Genomic DNA, 17,760 nt, shown 5'->3' with positions numbered 1-17,760 from the left:
TAGCAACAAGTTCATTAGCCAGCCCATTGTGGTGGATACTAAATCCCCTCTGTGTGATGCCAGAGACAACCAGACTGGTGTCAGGGTTAGGGGTGCTGTGTGCTGGGAGCAGTGCAGACACTTCAGAAAGGGGAGCCCTTGCCTTGAAGAACTCTGAACTCTGAAAAGCAAGAAGCCAGCTAAGTGGTTAGTGAAAGGCTTTAGGGATCAAGAGGACATTAAACAATCGGTGTAATTGTAAGGACTTGGTATGAGTAGAGAGAAGGGGCTAAATACACCAAGTATAAGGATAAGAAAGAAGAAAATGCTGAATTGAGACAATGAAACTTTTGTAGGCAACAAAGCAGAGGCTACTAGAAGAGGAAAAGGGATGGGTGCCTCCTGTTTGATTACAAAAGCCTTTTCCTGTCATCTTGCCTGCAGAACAGGTTTTATTATTTGTCTCATTTTTTAATTTCAGGTGGCATTAACAGTAATTATAAAAAATAATGGTATCTCTATTGGCATATGCAATATTTACATTCCAATAAAAATCTACAATCTGTAGGCAGAGGCCAGGGAGGTTCTTCCCTAGGATCTGTGGCTGGCAGAGGGGACTGGCGGGGCAGGACAGCATCCTGTGGCCACCTGCACAAGCAGCCAGCTTGGCTGGGACAGCAGCCAGGCAGGGAAAGCCTGTCACTCTCACAAAAGTTTTCATCAAAGGGCTTTCCTGCCCTTCCCCTTCAGCATTAGTGAGTGGTGGACTCTTCAGGACTTTTTCTGGTTATACGTATTTTTATTTTATAAACATTGCAAAAAGCAGATACTTCTCCTGGGAAATCGCCATTTGCATCCCCTCGCTCACAGATATTTAATAGAGCTCCCCTCTTGGCAGCATCTGAATGCCTTGTGTTTTTAATTGGATTCATACTCATATTTACCCCTCCCATGCAGGGTAGTTGTAAGCAGGTACAGGGCTGAAACATAAGCAACCAAGTCCAAAATATGAATCAAAAAGTGGCCTCCTCAGGTGCCATTTAAACTTAGCCATGTCTCAGCCCAAGATATTCTGACGACTTTTAGCTCTTGAGGCATCCATATTTCTGCTTCTGCCCTTGCACCAAACACAGCAACTAGCTCTTGGTAGTGTTGAGCAGCATAGCCTACACATCCAGCACCTTGAAACTAAGTGGAGAAATGCTTTAACTTCCAGTGGGACGCTTTCTAGAAGATGTTTTCTGAGCATATGTAAGACTTGCACCAAACAAGCTGCTCCCCTTGTAGGGACAATGTTTGCATGTTCCCTCTTACTCACCCTCTCACTGATAGGATGTGCCACCACACGGGAACACATCCCCACTGCCAAGCTATATGTTGCCCAGGCATGACTCCCTGGCTTTCCTAGTGAAATGGTGACTCACTTCAGCCTCCTGGTTAAGGAACTCATGATCATCCTCTCCAGGATCAAATGTGGTGTATTTCTTCTATGCACAGAATCATAGAATGATATGATCATTTAGACTGGAAGAAACCTCCAAGATCATCAAGTCCAATCATCAACCTAGAACAGCCAAGCCCACCACTAAACCATGTCCCTAAGTGCCACATCTACATATCTTTTAAATACCTCCAGGGCCCACTGTGAATTAGGTACCTCCTCCCCTTTCTACACCTGGTTCCTGGAAATCTCCCACCACCACAGGGGGTTTTATAGCAGAGGATGGAGATGTGGGACCAATAGCCCTGTATGACAAATATCTATTCACAAATGAGCCCTCCTCTTCAGCTCTTCAGCTGCACAGAGGGATAGAAAGGTCCCCAGTTTGGAAATCTGAGTGCTGGTCACAGAGAGAAGGGCTCTATACCCTCTGCTATACAAGCCATGCAAAATGAGCTCTGAATGAAGGGTTGCTATAAACATATTCTGCCAGCTCTTGCTGAGGACAGTAACTTGCTCAGAGCTTACCTGTACCCTTCCTCTGTCTCTCTTCCCCTGGGGAAATGGGTCCCTCTTAAGCTGCCTTCCTCATGCTGTTGATGACTTAGGGTCCACCTGGCTCTTTGGACCCAGGATATTTCTCCCTAAGAAGGAGAGTTCTCTTCCACTCCCCTCCTTTCTTAAGCATCGCTTAGGTTTCATTGTTTTCATCATCAAAGAGGACCTCTTAAACACTGTCCCAGTAAGTCCTGCCCAACAGAGGAGGTTTTGTGCCCTGCAAACGGGGGAGAAGGCCCAACTGCTGTTTTGTGCCTGTTCTGCCTTGATAATTTTTTGCTCCCAGTCATCCCCCTGCTCCTAGGTCTTTTCTCCAGAGGAGGTACTCTTGTCTCCCTGCCATTGTTTCATAGACACACGCTTAGAGATTTCCCAATGGTGGTATGTGGCAACAATGAATCCCCAGTGCACGGAAATGCACATGAAATTGTATTAGTCACACGCAATTAGGCAACGCGCAGTCACCATGCAATCAGGGGAAGCCTAGATGCAGATTATTGAGGCGCAGAGGTTTTTGATGAACCATATTGTCACCCCAAAATCCTATTATATGAGAAATAAAGCATTTTCCCCGAAAAGGGCTGTACTGTCCAAATTTTTCAATTTGAATTGCATTTTAAAGGTTGGAAATTGCCCTTTTATCATTTCTGAAATGAAAAATTCATTTCATTCAAAATTACTTTTGATTTCACAATTTAAGCTCATGAGTTGTTTTTTTTTAACATGGCTGAATACAAAACACTTCAAAATTATCAAAACGAACCAGTGTTGATTGCCCCCGCTGAGCTTTTTTTCACACTTTCTTTATAAAAATGCTCATCATCACCTATATTTGCATTTAAGGAAAAATGTTTAAATACAGAAAACATTTGCAGGACAGAGCAATCATGAGTTGCTCAGCTCTAACGCAACAGCAATTTCACCAAACCCTTGTTACGTGACTGTGATATGCCATCTTTTTTTCTTGACATCTTCCAGAGGATTCTTGCTTTCCTTAGGAGAGGTTCCTGGCTATGCAGTATTTACAAACTGCAAATCCACACCAGACCTTTCAAGACACTCTCTAGTCCACACAGAGATGGAGGAAATGGATGTGATTTGATTTGCCCAAGCTGAGTGGGGCCTCAGTGGGGCTCAAATGGCATTGACAGAGCAAAGGGAGACCTCTGTGTGTTTTTCAGTCTTCGAGTGAGATTTCCAGCATTGTTTCAAGGCTGCAATTGGCGAATTACCCATCATTATAATTCCATTATAATAACTGGAGGCATGTTCAGTAGCTCAGCATGTTTCCCAGAGGTGGAATGTCACAGGCATGTCATTGCACATGCCACAGGTACTGCTGGCCAAGATGTTCCCTGAGACACAGGACCTCCCCCATGGGGTCTGGGAAGGCAGCCACACATGCTTGGAGGGAGCATCCTGAAACTTCCTGCGAGGCACCTTCCTGACTTCTATGAAGCACTCTCTTTGTAAAACAGAGCCAAGGTTCACTGAAGCAACTAGTTATCACCCTGACCAGTGTCACCTCAGCACTTCCTTGGACCAGCCCCTCCATCTGCATCCCTTGCCCTTTGGACTATACTTACAGTGTTACCCAATGTGCCCAGCCACCACAGCAAGGCCACTCTTGCAGGAGAGTCTGTGAGGTCCCTGGGCACTGCAAAGGTGTCTGGCACCATTACACCCTGCAGTCCTTGGATGCTCTGTGCACTTTCAGGAGCTGTTGGAATGGGGAGCAGCAGCAATAATTACAGAGCACCAAAGGGGAATTGCTGGGATCATCCTCATAGGTCTTGCTTGCTTTTGAGCTTCAGCCAATGAAGAGCACATGGCTTTAGCGGCCTCAGGGTTTTGCTAATGGGATGTATTGGAAGTTTCATCGGGTCAACTTTGATAGCATAATGTTCATGCTTTTGAGTTACCACAGAACAATGGACTGTTGGTGGGTGCCTGACTTAAGAGGCATGTGCACACCACCAACTTGCTCAGTCTGGGAACAGATGCCAAGGAATCTGGTTCCCAGCCTTTTGCCTTCCTAAACCATCAGTTTTCCTCCTTCATTGTAGAGAACAATTTATAACCTACCAAGAGACACTGTGTCTGATGCTGATCAGAAGTCTATTCAAAAAATCTTGCATAACATGGGTGAAAGCAAAACTACAGTGTGTTACAAACCAAGGTAATTCCAAACACAGTAAAAACTGAAAGACTGGGATTTCCCTAAGACAAGTCTCATGTGCCCAGGCTTCACAGGAGTGAGGTGATAGCTAGAAAAGAAGGCTGTAGTGCCTAAACAGCCATTGAGAATATGACAATAAACAATTTGGTTTGAATTATCTTGCATTCAGTATTTTACAGTAGGAACAAGACAGAGCATAAGACAGGAAATGCAGAGTAAAAACTCACTAACCACAAGCTTTTCTCAGCAAGAATAAAAAAAATTTAAAAAACCCAACAGCATTAAACCCCAAAATATTTAATGCATGTTCTCTTTTGAAATACTCTTGTTTCAAACGCGGGAGGCAGGGCTGCTCACATGCCCAGCTGGCAGCGCGTCTCCTCCGCTGAAGCAAGAGTTGTATCGGTCATCTGATTCCCATCTTACATAATACAGAGCTCTGCCTGGCCATGATGCAGCTGGAGAGGGGAAAAATAACCAGAGCTTTGCTGAAACACACTTGTAACAGTGGGGCCTTAGTGTTGGTTCACCACGGTGTTTCCAAAAGTTAATTTTAGTAAAGATACACAGGGTGTTCAACCATATTAAGTGTCCTCTTCTCCAGCTGTAAAAATTAACAGGATGTAAATTGCTCTGAAGTCATTTGTTCATGGACTCGTTCTTCCATGTGGGCCATCCCTTTCAGAAAGTCTAAGCTTGTGTGTCCTGGGTGATCTGAGAGGTAAAGTGCACACATATGTAGACACACACTCACGCAGATATTTGTCATGTGTACACATTTTGGAGAGCCCAGTATGTTGGCTCAGGGAGCAAAGGTCTCTAAAGAGCCCTCAGCTGTTACTTGCACAAAGAATATCTCCCCAAGGCAGTCTGGCCAGCTCTTATGTCCCAAGATCCCTGGTCCTCAGAGGATGAAGGGCAGAGTCAGGGCCCATCCCTGATATAGATGAAGAGCACAAAAAGTATTTATTGTTTTGGCTCTTCCCTGGAGTACGGTACCCTTGCTCAGACAGTCTCCCGCACCACTGGCCTGCCCACAGCTTGTACCCACAGTTTCTCCAAGCATTCTGGTTAACAAAGCCGGCCTGGCCAAGAGGAAATGAAGCTCTTCTCTTTTTTTCTTTCCTTTTTTTTTTTTTCTTTTATCAATCATTCATCTGTCTCTCTTGTCCTGTCACCACAGAGAAGATGTGGTTGCTGGATCCTGAGGTTACCTCTCACTACCCTCTGAAGCAGCCATAGAGGATGGTGCTTAGATAGCACAGAGGAACAGCAGGAATTCAAGCCCAGCCACAGTGTAGTCTCACAGCCTTCAGATGCTGGATTCTCAGTAGTCCTTAGGAGTCCTTAAAGTAGGTGTAGGTCTGTGAACCTACCCTGTTTCCATGCTTGTAAGAGCCCTTGTTTATTTTTCTTTTGGTGGTCTGCAGTGTGTAGCATGAGTGCTAAAGGGGAGCAGCATAAGCACTTTCTAGTGATTGGAATTTTTCTTGTAAAAAAAACCCCAAACAACTTGCTCTTGTGTAGGTTCCACATAGGAGCATCCCACTTCCCTCCAGAGTTGGTTATCATTTAAATAGGAAAGCATCCATCAAGAGTAAAGAAAAACATCTTTTCCTCATTCCCATTAGCATCAAGAGCTCAAGGAAATCTTTCTCACAAAAGAAGAGAAGACTTGGGGCTTTCTCCTAATGCTGCCTTTGATGTGCTGTCTCTTTTTCTGTCACCTATACACATACGCAGCAGCAGTTGTACTTGTTGGTTTATCCTCAATAGATTAATTTGTCCTGATATGTGAAACTCAAACCACCACAACTCCCCTTCTGCCCTACCCCTCAGATATCTGTCCATACCACAGGAACTGACCACTTGCCAGGGCCATCAGCCCTGTGCAGGCAGATGCTGCTCAACTTATGGAGCTCTTCTCTCCTTTTTCAAGTGGAGGAGATTTCACTTAGGAAGGATTTGCACGGGGAAGGGTTTGCACAGGGAAGGGTTTACATCTTAAGGCTTTTTCCACTCCCTTTGCACTTTTGCTTCTCTCTAAATACAACAAGGAAGCTCTGTAAATTACTATTCTATGGATAAACCCAATCTCCTGAAAAACTTGCTTCTCCATTGACCTTTTCGATCCATTGAGCTTTCATGTGACTTGGATGCTTTCTTTAGCTAAATATTTATATAGTAAACATTCAGTGTATGGATGGTTGTTACAACCGCAAGCTCTGTGAGGCAGAGGCTGGTTCCCTGCTTTGCACCTTGCACAGCCATAGCCAACACAACGCACAGCTGCAGCAACAACATTCCTATGGCTTTTGAACAGCACAGACTGTGACTTTGTCAGGCACAATGGAGCTGTTATCATCAGTTGCTCTGAGAAAGAAGTTTCCAAATTCACCTTTTCTGCAATGTCTGAGGAGAATGGAGGGGGTGTTGAATTTCATCATGACAATATTAGAAAGAAGATGAGTCAAATATGCCACAGGGGTGTCCATCAAAGAGTAGAGATAAAAGTACCGAATTCCAGCAGCAAATTGTGCCTGGCAGACAGGATGAAATAATGCTGCTTGAAGGGAGTGAGGGGAAGTGTCACGGCACCCCAGGTGCTAGAAGTGCCTCCGTGAGCACCAGAAGAGTGAAGTTGTCTTTGCTGCCACGCTGCAGACTTTCTGTCTGACGCTGAGTGAGTCACTGACGTGTGGCTCACTGCAGGAGTGCAAGTGCCTGACTGCTGTGGAAATCAGTGCAGGTCAGGTGCTGAAAAAAATTTAAGAGGTCTTCTCTCTTGTGACGTACAGATAATATTTCTTCTATTCCTTTATATGGTAAGGACTTTGATGAATTAAGTGTTTATGCTCAAGATTGCAGCCTCAAGTCCTGAGCTTTGGGGACACTCTTCACTGTTATTTTGGTACAGCAATATCTAGGGAAGTCCAAAATTTGGTCTGCTGTCTATGGGGACACTGCAGCCCCAGCACAAACTCTTCTTTCTCTGCTATGCTCCATTTCATGCAGACTGGACTACTAAAGTCTTGGTGGGACAATGCTTGGGTTCCCCTGTTGCAGAATGACCTCCCAGCGGTGGATTGTCTGTGTCTGCAAGGCGCGCTATGTGGCCAAGGGCTTGCCAGCCAGCCCCGGAGGAAGCTGCCTATGCTCTGAAATGGATTTTTTAACCAAGAAACAAAGTTTCCTTTCCTGTAACCCCAGACTTATGAGTCAGCACTTCACACATCAATTATTTACAACAAAAAGCAAGAAAAGTAATTTTAAGATTTTGTAGGATGGAGGGAAAGAGAAGGGGAGACATAGCCCACACCAATCCTAAGTTAAATGTATTCCCTTTCTCTGCTTTTCAGGCCCCCAAGAAATTTTCTTTATCTTTGTACAGTCTTTTGTATGTATCAACTCCAGGCCTAGACATTTATGTTTAGCCTCAAGGTCAATGCAAAGAAAACATGCTGTACAACTAGGGAAAGTAGGCACGAAGAGCTGAAATAACTTAGCTATGCCTTTAATTCCCTGTACTGGCTATGTCAGGATCCAAAAGTAGCATGTATGCACTCCCTCCTAGGAGACATGGGAATTCAAGTAAGGGTACCATTCCTGCTTGTGCAAGGTGCCTGAAGGCTTTCATTTATGCACCCTTTGGCAAGGAATATGCAGCTCTAGACTGTAAATGAAAATTGCATTGAGTCACAAGGAAAATCCATGCAACCCACAACCTCCACGTCTAACCATGCTGGTGAACAGGGGCTGAAGTCATGGAGGCAAACGTAGCCTGCTCTATGTGACAAAGGGATCAGTAGCTGCCTAATGTATTTTCCGGCCTCCATGGGCTGTTTGGCCGCCACGATGATGTTGTGAGGTGGTGACAAAGGATGCAGGAAGTTCTTATGAGGAGGATGCTGTGATGAGGAAGCAAACAAGATGAGCTGTTAATGAAAGACAAAAAGCGCTGAAATCCCTCAGAATATGTGGGGACTTTCTGGTGAGTAATACCAACATTTTAGGAACAGAAAAATGAGTCATTCCTATTCCACATAAACTCCTCTCATCCTGCCGTGATTTAAAAACCAGCACAGTCCCATGGAGTCCCTCACCATGGGATGGAGTAAATGACATTTCTCCTGTAGGGAAGACAAGGTTCCAGCATTTGCCCAACACATCTGTGTCCAGAGACACCTCTCAAGGAAGGGTGTGCTGATGGGAAAAGTCATTAGGGCTGTAAGGGAGAATGTTAAACACCTTTGGGCTCCGTCCAGTGAGAAGAACAGCTACCCTGCCCTCTCATCACCCACCTGGCAGCAATCTGCACCAAAAACCATATGAGGGACTGTATTACAAACCCCGTTCCCTCTCTTCCTCCAGCCATCGGTTGCATGGGCAGTGTTGGGTGCTGTGGATGTGAAAACTGTCTGCCTCACCCTTTTCAGAGTGAAGCAGCTTTTTAGAGCAAGTAGGGTGGGTGAAAGTCTTTGTTATGATGAGCTGGTCACAGGCTCTTGCACAGGCCACCTCACTGGAGGGCTGTGAGCGATATCTGTAAACACGTTTCATGCAAACATCGTTATCCTTGGCAGCTGCAGTGAAAAAGCTGCAGCTTAAACAAGCGTCTGGTTCCTCAGTCTTTCCTGTGCTATGATCTCATGTTACAATGTGAGCAAATTTCCTATCTGTGAAGAAGGGAAGTAGAGAAGCCCCTAGGGAGCTGAGGTGGATTTTCCCTTCTTCCCATCAGGTGCTACTTTTAGCACAGGGCTGTGGTATATCCAGGAGCCTGGGTCAGGGTTAACCAGGGGCTCCCTGAAGCCCCACTGCTGAGATGTTCAACCTCCATGCCCCTTGCTGAGTTGCTGTTGTGCCAGCAGCATGTGCTGAGGTCTCTCTGGGGCCCTGCCTGCTTTGGGACCCTGTCGTGCTGGGTTCCCTCAGAGAGCAAGGCATTGCAAGAGGTCAGCGTGCCCAAACCAAGTCTCCAAGAGGCAGGGGGGCCGGTGCTTGCATAGAGGAGATGTGTCAGGCAAACACTTCTGGCAAATTGCTTTGTGCCTTTTTTTTTAATCCTCCAAGATCTGGGGCTTTTACTCTTCTCAGGGCTATCCTTGTCATTCAAGGAGGAGGGGAGGATCTGTGTACTCCCATCCAGCAGAGATCCTGGGGGACACATGGTTTGCCCAGCTGGGTATAACGAACAGGTGAGTTTCATACTGTCCTGGGTCCAATGCCAGCCATCTACAGCAAGAACAGCAGGAACTTGTCTAGATACCTTTGGGATCCAGCTGTTTATTTTGATAGTGTGGCTGTGTTTGGATTTGTGCTTGTGATTTTTCTTTTTTTAGAAGTATAGGGGATTAGTCCTAGCTTGTGCAATTGTTGTACCATGTTCTGGTTTTGTGTTGTACAGGGCTTGGCAATGGTGTCAGGAGATGTGCCCCTTAAGTACTCTTATTATTTATCCTCATTGTACAAGCTGTACCATAGAAATACCAGGCATTTCCAGAAATTGCTATTGATTGGGCAACTGCATTTACAAAGCTAATCAATAAGTTCCCACCACCACATATTTATTTGTGATACAACTGCTCTCTTTGTGTGCCTCATGTGCTTTCCAGAGCTTGTAATTTGTCCAGTGTAAATAGCTGATTTCATTCTTTTTCCTGGGTAAAAAAATAGCCCTGCTATTATAATGCCATGCCTCTTCTGGTGAGGGAGGTGTATGTGTCTTCCTGCCTTTAGGGTGGGTAATCTCACCCTTCACAGGAAGAAGATGAAGGGATGGGAAAGAGCCTTGTTGTTTCCTGAACACCAGAGTTACCGAAGTCTCCTGTGGATTTTTGTCCTTTGGCCTTTTCATCCTACTTCTGTTTCTACCATAATAACCCCAGCTCTTTTCACACTGCTCTTCCTGTGACTCTACAACACGGAAGATAACGTAATGCTGTAGCTGGGACAGAGCTGAGCAAGCTCTGGTTGGCGAGCCAGGACACACGTGCTGTTCGGCCAGGCGGCTGTTCATTCCCTAAGGGTTGTGTACCATGTGCCTTTCCATAGAAACTCCTCTGTATCTCTACCTCCACTCCTCTATGGGTTCTGCCAAATCCTGTAGGCACTTCTTGTTTCTGAAATTTCTACCGCTCTTTTGAATGGGACCAATTTGAGTCAAAAGGTTCAAAAATTCTTTGAAGAGGATGTATGGTGGATCATCTGAGTGTCAGTCCAAGAAGAATCCTTTGTGTGGATGGCTGAATTGCCAAAATATTTAGAGCTCTATTTAGGATTCAAAGGTAGGATGAGTTTGGATATCTTCCTCTTCTAGCCTCAAATGACTTCCTTTATGCTGCCCCTGCAGTCCTGGTTTGCCTACGGCGAGAATGAGAAAGCACACAGATTTCTTCTAAAGAATTTCCCCATAAACTGGAACCACCAGAATTTTGCAAGAACTTTTTCTGTGGTGTGGGACTATGACTAAAGAGACATTGGCTTTTCTTGCTCCACTATGTCTGACTATGCCCTTTGTAAACTTGGATACGTGAACGCCCCCACCTTTCTCCGTAAAGGAGAAACAGACCTACATTTGATTTTTGAAACCCAATGGATCCCACGTTTCTCTCTGCAATTTCTCACATTGATCTGTATAGTCACCACAATTGGCCCTATTTTGCATGTTTCACTTTATTCTCCCACACAGATCTGCTACTGGATCCAGGATGGGATTTAAATCACCAGGCTCACATGTTGGCCATATTTTTCCAAGATTTTGAGACTTTCCTAGGTACTACTGCTCTGACCAGAATACTAAGCAAGGCCAAAAACAAGGTAGTGTAGAATGTGGTGTATAAGATTGTTAATTATTGTCAAAATAGTAACACTGCTATTTTTATTGTATTCTTTCAGGAATTGTAGAACCTGTTGATCAGCCACCTAAATAGGGAAATGCAAATAATCCTTCTTGAAAATCAATGGTCAGGCAATAGTATGCTCTGTGTACAAGACTCAAGGAGTTTTCAAAAGTTATAGGTGCTGTTTGGCTAGCTGGATGACTGTCCAGTGAGAGCACAAATAGCCTGAAACAAACCACAGTAAACGCTGCTTCTTCCCCGCCTGATAGTTTCAGGACATGGGAAAAGAGCTGAGTGTATTGGGAAGGGGGAGAGTTTTGAGGATGCTATGGGTACTGGGCTGGCTTAAGGTGTAGGTCATGGTGACTATGAGGGAATCTTGAAGCCCTGTACAGCAAGGGGTAGATGTGCTGGTAGTGGGAAAAGACATTGGGTGAAAATTCTTAGATCATGAAAAGACGAATCATGAGGCCTGAAATAGCTTGGATGATAAAATACAGGAGTATGATGAAATACTTGGTTTCTCAGTCTAAAAGAACTCCTATTGCCAATTTCTCTCAGGTTTTTAAACAACAAAAAGTGACTTTCTTTGGCACTAGATACAGTATAATGCTATGTCCTGAAAAAGTCAAATTGACCTGTGTATAATTAATGTTTCTCCTTAATATACATGAAAGCTTACAGCCAGTGGAGCTAAGCTCTTAAAACTTGAACCTTTGTCTTCTGAATTTGCCTAAGATTACTTAAATTCAAGGCTCTAGACACAATTACAATTAACTCCTATTCCTTCCTTCTGCTCCTCTGTACACTCAATTGCTTGTCCACACCCTCAACTTCTTGGATCATTGACTCAGATGTTTAAATGGAAAAATACTCAGCACAAGTTTATTGCAATGAGCAGAAGCAAAGAGGGTCTCCGCAAATATCTTGGTTCTTTGTATGCAGCTGGGTTCCCCTTTGTTTACTTGACTTCCCAAGTTATTTTCAAGCCACTAAGGTCATTGCTAGTTAATAGTTGGCTAGAAATCAATAGACATAGAGATGGTTAAAGATAAGTTTTAATAATGGGTGCAATCAAATTCTAGGAACTTTTATCTCTCTGCTGCTGCCAGTGGTGGGTGGTTTTTGTGCACTGACTCCATTCATCTCCCAGCTGTACAAACTCCAGGCAGGGTTTTTATCTTTGTAAAATAAAAAGCAAAAGCCCACCCTGGTGCTTAGTGCCCTGCTTCTGGAGAGCTGAGCCCAAGTGTGCTTCAATGCTTTCCATCAGTTTCCACAGGATTTTCATCCCATGTTCACCACTGTCCTGAGAAAACAAAGCCCCAAGACAGGAAGTCATACAGAGATAGAGCATCATCATGTTTTGACTGATCTCTGAATGAATGGGGGCATCTCAAAGTCTCAAGGAGCATTGCTAGTAAGTTCAGGTTAGTGCTTCTGCACCCTAAATTGAGCACTTTGTTGAAGCTGGATTTTAAAAGAGCTTCATCTGAGAAAACTGTGCTATGATTTATGCCTTAAAACTCAGGGTTTGCTTAATTTGGAGTGTGTGCAGGGCACTGCAAAAGTCTAATAGTTATCTCTTGCCAGCTGGACATTACCACACACAAAATAGATCTCTCTCAAATACCTCTGGTGTTGAGTGAACAAGCGTGTTCAAAGCGTGTTGGAGATGATGGCTGCTGTGGGCTTTGGATCAGGTGTTGCATGATGCTGCTTGTGCAGAGGTTCCTTGGCTGCCCACAGTTCGCCTGCCGATCCCGTGCCTGGCACCAGGTTCTCTTCCTGAGGGTTTTGCAGAATGTTATTGGGCTGTGATGCAATGGCATCCCATCCATCCTGCTGCAGCAGATTCACCCACATAGGTATGGCTGGCACTTCCATGCATGCTCAAGCAAGTTAAAATCTTAGACACTCCACCTAACGCCCTGTCAGATGTTTTCACAAATATGACAGGCCATTGGGATGGCCTGAGCATGGAGTGCCTGCCAAGAATTTCAGGGACTTGTGCTCAGTTCCCTGTTCTGCCCCAGACTTCACATTATGCCTCAGGCAAGTTACATTCAGTTCCCTAGGAGTACAATGGGAATAGCAAGTGTCCCAACTTGTGGGATTATTGCAATGGTAAACACCTCTAAAACTGCAGGATGCTGTGCCCCTGTGATCAGGACAGCCATATCACCAACTGTATAAAAAGTGACTTGAGCTTCTTTACCTGCTGAATGCTTCAGGGAATGCTAAATCTGCTTCAAGATGTGGGAAGGGACTAGGTAACCATCTCAGTACTCAGGACCTCCTCCTGTGAAAACACTGGTAAATCCTGAAGGTGTTGCTAAACTGGCATGTCACCTGAAAACTTGCACCAGAAGCACCAGGCACCTGAGATTCCCCTGTTGTAAGAACTCTGTCCAGGCTGTGAATCAGGGGAATGAAGTCAGACTGTGAATTCAGGGCTATGGATTAATTCCGTGAGTGAAGAGCTGCAGGGCATAATTAACTAGCCAATGCTACCTGCTCAGGAATTACCTAGAGCCTGCAAATGTTTGCAGCTTCTCCAGAGTACAGAGACACTTAACTCTCAGTGCAAGGGTTGCTAGGAGCTTAGAAAAGTTACCAGTGGCTGCACTGCCCTCTCAAAGCTTGCAATCTCCTTACACGCACCACGTCTCCAGAGGAACTGCTTCTTTCTACCATCTCCACCCGTCCCTCTTTTTTGCAAGAGCTGGTCTGCTAGGAGAAAGACCTTCTTGGTGAGAGGCACCACTTTTCAATACACTCCAGCTGGTTTGGCAATGTCAACCAGTCAAAGAGACAACTGTTTGGGCAACTGAAGAACACCAGGGCATGGGTTTTAATGATTCACTGGTGGAAGAGATGTGGACTGTTCATTACAAATCCTACTGGAGATGCATGTTCTGAATGATTCTAGTAGTAACCTCTGAGTAACTTCATAAAGTATTAGATAAATGCAAAGTGGCACAAGAAAGAATGGTAGAAGGTCTTGGGGTTGTTGAACATCCAGACAGCATATGGAGTCCATTTTCACTGTGAGACATTAAAGAAAAATGTTCACATGTAGAGTATTTTACATTTATATGTAAATAGAGTATGCAGTTTCAAAATTAAAAGGTGAAAGCTGAGTTATCAGTTTGTTGTTACTTGTGTGCAATAAGAGGACACCTCAATGGACTCAAGGTAGTCCTGTTTTTCTGGGTATCCTAGGATGCAGACCCTCTGCAGTGGCATAATCTAGCACACCAGCTCATCACATTGTCTAGGAATTTCCTTGTTGATCTGTCTCTTTTAAATAATTTCCAGTCCACTTTCAGAGGTAAAATCTCTGCATTAATGCCCTTAATAACACACTAGAAGAGGCAAATACCTTACCCCAGTTTTACCAGCCTGTCTTCTCTATGGATTGTGGCTATAGAGCAGCAAGCAGTGAAACAAAAATACAGCTGAGGATCTATTCCTGCTTTCTGTGGGTAAATCATATCATATCATATCACTCAATCAACCTGTTAAATATAATTTAATTCCTCCTGATCCATCTTCTGAGGCTACAGGCCGTTTGCTTGTCTGTGAGGATCAGCAGGTGAGAGCAGAGTTTCCTGGTGCTTGTGATAAAGAACAGTCTGTAAGCCTATCTATGCTTGGTACCCTCTGGTGCTGCGTGAATGGTGTGTGGCCAGTCACACCTGGCACGGAGCCACACCTGAAACCCAAACCTTTTCTGGGCTGATAAGCCAAGCCATGTAATGAGAAAGGAACGCTCTGCCTTGCTTTTGAACGCACTCAAGGACACACACAATGTCAGCTTGTCCAAAGGCAGGAAGGATTTGTTTGAAAAGAGACGCAAGGAAAAAAAGAAAGTAAAACCCATATTTTTTTAATACTGAGCAAACAAAGTGAGGGTTTGGATGTTTGCGGATTAGGACTTAAAATCTGTAAGCATTAGGCTCTCATTTGTTTTGAATAAGGCCAAGGTCACAAACGACCTGAAGTTGTGGTTGTGTTGCTTTGCGTGAAGAGCTGGTTAGAGTTTGTGAATGAGTAGTAAATTGGGCCCAAAAGTGCTTCTGAAAGGCTCAGCCTGTTTGCTCCTTAGTGTCAAATATGGTTTGAGTTTTGGTCAAGGGAAGAATAGGGATGTTGACATCAAATATTTTCCCGTGGCTTGCAGACAGCATTTTGACTTCTGTTTCAAAAGGATATTTTTGATGTGCAGAACTTTGGTTTGAAAGTGTGGAAAGAGGGAGGGCAAAGTTAAGTAACTCCAACCCTAGAATGCTGCTTGTCAAATTAAATGTTTTGGACAGACCCTGAAGCAGGTTTCCCAATTATCTTTGTTTTGCTGAAATTGTATGTTTCCCACTTGGTTGTCAAGGCTGAAGAAAGGAAACTCTTCCCTGTAGTCCCACCTTAAATCAGACTATCAGGTAGGAGATCACATAAAGGTTCTGGGCTCATTACTTTGGGTGCAGCACAGGCAAATAGCAAAAACAACCTTCCCCTCCCTGATGAACGCCTGAACAGGAATTAGACAGGATGCAACAAGTGGACAAAACGCAAATGGGAGTGTTGGAGGAGGATGAAATGAGGAGGAAGTTGTGCCTTGCCATGGGTGAGCCTGCTGCCAGGTGGGTGTGAGGAATAGGCTTGTGGCATAGAGGTGTTTTAAGGAACTATGTGAAAGATGCTACTCTGCCTGTTGATGTGAATTTTGAAGCCCACATGGTAAAAAATAATCTCTGCTGTTTTTGGCATTGGTGTCTGGTAGTTTCATCAACAAGACCTGAATGTGAATGCTGTCATGGGAGTTTCTGCTTTCTTCACTGTCTCAGATAGTGCTATAAGTCATGCTCAAAGCTTGTTGAAGTTGTCTGGGCCCACTGCCAAGGCCCATGCAGGAATTGTCTGGGGGTTAGGGGGCTTTCTCTCGTGAGCAGTCAACCCAAAGGTTTTCATCTTCAGAAAATGTCAGTTAACAGATCGAAGATGCTCAAAAATGCCAAATGCTCCTGGTTCCTGTTGTCTGCAAATTGGAGAGGTGGGTGGTCTGAATAAACATCAGAGTAGGACTCTCAGTAGCAGCCAAATGCTTAAGTACTTTGCAACCCAGTGGCTCTCAGACAATTACAAATATGTTTATGTTGATCCTTCAGCAGGTGATGAACTGGAGACTTAGATCTGAGATCCTGCCTGGAGTCTGCAATTCTCAAAGCTGTGTGCGAACTTTCAACTTGGTTCAGCAAACTTTGACACCTTTGGAAATGTGCACCCATGTGCAGCTGAGGCAGAGAATAGGGATAAAATGAAAGGCAGTGCAAGGTAGCAGTGCAGCTACCAAATAATGGTTCAACACTTCTTTTTTTTCAGGGTAACCAACAGTTGATCAATAGGCATCAACTAAAACTGTGGTCATGATCCAGCATTCGATTGATATCTGTCCTCTCAAGCCTGGAACAAATATAATTTGTTCCTCGCTGCTATTCAGGTCAGGACCCTCTTGGTGAGTTTCCTCTAAAGAGACGAGAAGAGTAGCTACTAAAACTAAAGGAGAATATCATTTGCTAACCACAGAGTCCTGGGCTGCTAATTAGGAGAAAGTTTCTAACACTCAGATTTTGAAATTGCTTCCCAGTAGGAGCAATCAATGCAAGAATGTCCTGCATAAGGATGTGGCTTGACAAACTTAAAAAAAATTGTCACAATTACAAGAAGAGAAAGTCTACAATAGCAAGAGCTTAAATATACTAATCCGTGAGTCTTTCCAACCTCCTGTTCCCATTGTGATCATCCTGTGGTATTAGCTTTTGTTTCGAAGCAAGCTGGACTAAAACTCAACTCCTTGATATCATCCTTAGTCTATTCCCATCCCTAACCAAGCTATTAACTTGCAGTATCAGTTATTAAAGGCACCTGTGACCCTACAAACCTCCAGAGACAACTGACTGCCTACTTCTCCTTCCTGATCTGGTTTGAGGTCAAGATCTGAATATGCTTCAGCATTCCAGTCCAATTAAAAAATTCAATTTGTGTTTAAAATTTGTTTGGGGGTCTTTAATTCCCTGCAGTAGATTCCTCCCCTCCTTGCAAAGTTGTAGGGGAAAGCATGTTCAGTGTTATTAAATGACTCACCAAAGTAGCCCAGTGGCTTAGTGGGCTTATGTGAGGCTTAGTGCACTCAATGGAGCACGGTGGGACACCCAGCACTGTCTGCCAGGTCAGGAGTTGAATCGGTGCTATCTGAGTGATATTATCCAGGATGCCTGGGGACAGAGGAAATTAAAAGTCACTAACGCTTACTGCCCTGAGCCAAGACTCAATTGCAGAATCACCTGCAGGGTTGGCCTGCACACCTACTGCTTTTTTTCTTTTTTTTTTCCCCTTGGTTGACTCTTAAATGTGTTTTTATTTCCAAGCCAGTGGATGGCATAAGGCTGGCTCTGGATGGCTGAAATAGTCAGGGATGAGGCAGAATGGGATTCACTGATGTGCAAAAGACCTTGGATACTGTTGGGAGCGAGGGATGAGAGTGATGGAAAATGAGCAGCTCTTTCCCTTTTGACTTATGATCTCTGAGCCTACAAAAAACAGATGTGGGTGAAGGGCTTTGCAACCTGACAGGGGAGGGCAGGGGAAGGGGGGGGAAGCAGGATAAGGCTGTTCTGAAATTTTCATAAGAAGGCTTTGTTCAGGGAAAATATGGGGTTTCAACTGACCATAGTTTTCTCTTTACTGGGAGAAATATTTGC

The 17,760-nt window shown here is 44.4% G+C and overlaps 2 long non-coding RNA genes across 2 annotated transcripts in view; both read right to left on the bottom strand.

Annotated features, from left to right (window-relative positions):
* Window positions 1-17,268, bottom strand: part of LOC113968691 — a 38,370-nt gene extending 21,102 nt beyond the window's left edge. Inside the window, exon 1 of the long non-coding RNA XR_003534608.1 lies at window positions 17,144-17,268. This is a non-coding gene — a long non-coding RNA (uncharacterized LOC113968691). The remainder of the gene's footprint in view (window positions 1-17,143) is intronic.
* LOC113968692 lies at window positions 10,728-13,274 on the bottom strand. Its single transcript, XR_003534610.1, has 3 exons — window positions 13,218-13,274; window positions 12,633-12,787; window positions 10,728-11,081 (listed from the first exon to the last, which is right to left on the bottom strand). It is a non-coding gene; the product is annotated as an uncharacterized LOC113968692 (long non-coding RNA).
* Window positions 17,269-17,760: the final 492 nt, after the last annotated feature.

The sequence above is a fragment of the Neopelma chrysocephalum genome, unplaced genomic scaffold (genome assembly GCF_003984885.1).
Source record: "Neopelma chrysocephalum unplaced genomic scaffold, ASM398488v2 Primary Assembly neopelma1_69, whole genome shotgun sequence".
NCBI classification, from domain to species: Eukaryota; Metazoa; Chordata; class Aves; order Passeriformes; family Pipridae; genus Neopelma; species Neopelma chrysocephalum.
Note: the sequence above shows the minus strand (reverse complement) of the source record. Positions and strands in the feature narration are given on the sequence as shown.